The 4,404-nt window shown below is 45.5% G+C and overlaps 1 pseudogene; it reads left to right on the top strand.

Moving 5' to 3' along the window:
• Positions 1 to 1,176: 1,176 nt before the first annotated feature.
• Positions 1,177 to 1,382, top strand: LOC140393399 (U2 spliceosomal RNA; annotated as a pseudogene).
• The last annotated feature ends 3,022 nt before the right edge of the window (positions 1,383 to 4,404 follow it).

The raw sequence follows: 4,404 nt of genomic DNA, 5'->3' as shown, positions 1-4,404 counted from the left end.
TCCTATAGTTAAGAGGGCTATAGCTTGTAACAGGGCCAGACGTTTATCATAGAATTTACAGTGCAGAAGGTCACGTTAGAGTGACCCAGAATATAAAATGGGTTAAGAATGGGCCCAGGATTTAGAACAGGGTTTTGATTCGAATGCAGAATTTAGATTGGTTTCCTTCAAACCAATGATTATAATTATAATTCCCGAAGGTCACCACTATGTAGATTGGGCCTGGTGTTTAGAATGGGAAAAGAGTTCAAAATGGAGCCATTGATTAGAATGGTGGCAGGGTTTGCAATGTGCCCTGTGTTTCGAAAGGGTTCAGGAGGGCAGCACGGTGGCTCAGTGGTTAGCACTGCTGCCTCACAGTGCCGAGGTCCCAAGTTCGATCCCGACTCTGGGTCACTGTCCATGTACAGTTTGCACATTCTCCCCGTGTTAGCGTGGGTTTCGCCCCCACGATGTGCAGGGTAGGTGGATTGGCCACACTAAATTGCCCCTTAATTGGGAAAAGTGAATTGGGTACTCTAAATTTATTTTAAAAAGGATTCGGGTCTTAGCTCCTATTCTTCCCAAGCTCAGAGTAATCCTGATCTGCAAAACAGCACAAAGTCATTCCCATTTAACCTGCGGTAAATGCGGCTGAGAGTATTCCTGAATCTTTTCCTTAACCAATAAAGAAATAACTGAACTTTAGTGGGATTTACAAACGGACAAGCCAACAGTGAACATAGCTGAACAGAGAGGGCACACGGCTAGAGGGCAAGGTACATATGGATATGGCTGTAGGCAGAGCATAGGTAGAGAATAATAAAGGCATTTCAAATCACGTGTGTACAATGCTTAAGATCCCATTCATATCTGACCTTTGAACTTCCTGTTTGTGCTACTGAAAACAAAATTTGGGGGATGTGGAGCAGCCTTGCTCCGTCAAACAAACACGATGGTTATAGAGAAACAGCTGCCTCAGCGCATCTCAGGATTATGCTGCCACCAATGAGAGTACAGGGCCTAGGCAGGAATGTTCCATTGAAACTCTTCCAAAACAATACTTAACACTTTCATTACTAATGAGAGATGCAGTCAGTTTCACACTCAGTACCAGCAACAACTGAACTGAAAATTCCACATCAAAAGCAAATGGTGCACCCGTGTTATGGAAAAGCAACAAAAAAGACAAAACCAATCGCTTCTCGGCCTTTTGGTTAAGATCAAGTGTAGTATCTGCTCTGCCTGTTGGCTCAGATCTGGTACGTCTCTCTTGTGGGGACCATGAATTGGATTAAATTTGAATTTGAATTGGTTTTTGGAGCAGGCAAGGAGCTGGATTAGGGCTTTGCCCCTGTCCCCACTCTGAACCCTGGCTTTGTAACTCAGGAAAAGAAAAAAAAAAAATAAAAGACAAAAACCAGTAGGTATAAAGAGGCCATTCAGTCCATCTACCTTATCCTCACATAGACCTGCAATCCCATATCGCAGCACCTAGCTCCTTTTTGAATGGCTGCAGAGTTTGTTCCTCCACTAGCCTATGCAGAAATCATTCTAGGTATTAATCATGCTTTATGCCAGTGATGGGCAATCTCGGCTGGTGAGTGGGCCACACGAGTGACCCTCCTTCATCTCAGTGGGCGGCAAGATTGAAATCAGACTTGTTCACTAACCATGACCCATGAATAAGATTAAATACATTTAATACACACTGAATATTTTGTTACGAGTTATAGCTTCACCATTTATGTAGTAATCGAACTAGCAACAACTTCAAATGGTAGAAACAGAAGTTTACACTTTGGACTCAGAGGGAGCGCACGGCTCTCACAGTCGATGTTGTGAGCAATCAGCGCGCACCTCACTTGACTCGCCCTTGCTTTACGTGGGAATCACTTCAGTCGGTAGGTAAAAAATCTACACGGATGTAATGCAGTGGAATGTGGTGACCCTGCGCGAGGGCAACGGTCAACAAAATGCCTCGTGGGCTGCCCTCAGAATCCAGGTGGGCCACAGGTTTCCCACCACTGCTTTATGTGTACAACACTTCCAGATATCAGCCCTGAGTTGATCCTTTATTAGAATCCAGTCTGAGACCTTTCCTTTAGTCTTGTTGTTTTAACTTGCCGTCGACTTGTCACATGCCTGAACTCAAGATAGCAGTTAATTCTGACCAGGAGCATTTCCACATCCCACAGGAGGTAAATTAGATATTAGACAATTAGAATTCTGCTGCCTGGGTGTATCAGGCCCCGCCTGCCGGACCCACTGGTTTTTGGGGACAGTTCAAGACCCAATGGCATCAGTTGAAAAATAGCAAGAAGATATCCCAGTATTCTAGTCATCAATCCCCTCCCTCCCCCCACCAACACTGTGTCTTTTGCACATGATGTGCACAAAATAGATTCTGTGCTCACTTAAAGACTATCAATGGCCCTTCAAAGTACTTAACTGAGGGAAATGTCCTGGGGTGGTTTTAAGGATTGCGATAAGGGGCGAGACATTTGCTATTCAGTCCCCGTGGGCAGGATTTATGATCTGGGTACAATTTTTTAATGCAGGATAATCCGAGGATCTAAGGCCTTGACAATTGCCCTCGCCAACAGTCGCAGTCAGTTCTCGTTCTTTGTATTCAAGCTTCCTTGTGAAAGATCCGCTGCATCAACCATTGAGATTAAAATTTAAGTGACTATTGTTTATTCAGGGGGATTGTTAGGAGATTAAAGATAATAAACCATAACCATAACTACTTTGTCTTGTCAGATTACCTCAGTATTTTAATTCTTGGAATTACGTACTAAAGCTTTGAATTAATTACCCGTTGCAGACCCAGGAATCTATCAGGTGAGAGCGGAACAATGCACAGGAGTCGATGACAAAGGCACTTTTGTTACAATGAGCAAAACCATTATTTGATTGGATATAATTGTTGTAAGCCCACTGAGGTAACAAAGCCTTTCTGTTGGAACTAAGGCGTATCATTATTATGGAGACATTGTGGGAACTTTGCTGCTGAGGTAAAGTTGCAATTACCATAAGGTCTGCTTAACTGCCATCTCTAAATGGAGGGTGTTCCTCATCATTTCGAAATAATGCCAGACATTTCTTAGGTACTCATGTCTTGACAATTAGTCTGCCTTAATGTTTCAGCATGCCCTCTGTACCATTTGGCAACACTCATTGGCTCACAGATTCGCTGTGGCACCCAATCGTTGTTGGTGAATGTCTTCCATTTCACAGTGTGAGGCTGATTGATGGTGAGCACTGTTTACACAAAGGGCTGATCTGTATGATGACTTCATGGACGTGATGCGCGATCAATTACACTCAAGACGAAGTGATTTCATAACTGAAGGCTTTAATCTACTAGAACCTGTTCCCCAGCAGCTTCGGTACAGAAAGTGGAGGCTGCTGGGACGGCACCGTTTCTTATACTCCGCCTGTCAGGGCGGAGCTACGTAACAACAGCCAATGGTAAACTCCTGGGGTTAACCAATGGTCATCAGCCTCTTAGGTACCGCAATACCTGGTACTACCACAGGACGTTGTTTAAACAAGTGCGTCATGTGACACCCTGGGATTCTTTTTCCCTCCGTATTTCCTTTCACCTGAAGGTGCTGCTCAGTGTCAGAATTCAGTTCAACTAGCACCGACAGACAGCCATTCTCTGCATGAGCCACTGGCTATCTGAGCAGGGGAGGCATCACGAGATTTATCCCATCCTCACCCTATGAATACTCATTGTGGTGACTGTTCCTTTAAGGGCAACACAGCAGAGTAAAGGTCACATGGTCTGATGGCCAATTGGGTCTCATAGTCTGAAATCACCCCATGGCGCGATAGGATGTTAGGCAAGGAGACATTTTGGGAGCTGACTACAGCCTTGAGGTCGCTGTACAATTCTTATCAACAAAAACCTTTTGTGTTCATTGATGATGTCTATAAAAGTGCATCTTTATACCTGCTTTCCCATTACGGTAATTCCTTTGCGATTAAGGATGATATTAATGTACCTTGACTCCAATTCAGCACAAAGCAGACCCCAATCTAGGACAGGGGGAACGTGCAAACCCTACTCAGTCACCCAAGGCCGGGATTGAACCCGGGCCCCTGGCGCTGTGAGGCAGCAGTGCTAACCACTGTGTCACTGTGCCATCCTGAGTAGAACTGCTTTGCTTGTGACTCCGCAGGCTGTGCATCTGAGCAGGGCTGTGTGTGCCCTCCGTCATCTATGGGGGGGGGGGGGGGTCTGCGGGCGGCATGGTGGCAAAGTCATTTGCACTGCTGCCTCTTGGCGCTGAGGACCCGGGTTTGATCCCTGCCCGGGTCACTGTCCGTGTGGAGTTTGCACATTCTCCCTTTGTCTGCGTGGGTCTCACCCCCACAACCCAAAGATGTTCAGGGTAGGTGGATTGGCCACGCTAA

Source organism: Scyliorhinus torazame, chromosome 16 (assembly GCF_047496885.1).
Source record: "Scyliorhinus torazame isolate Kashiwa2021f chromosome 16, sScyTor2.1, whole genome shotgun sequence".
NCBI lineage: Eukaryota > Metazoa > Chordata > Chondrichthyes > Carcharhiniformes > Scyliorhinidae > Scyliorhinus > Scyliorhinus torazame.
This window is presented reverse-complemented; position numbering and strand designations above follow the sequence as displayed.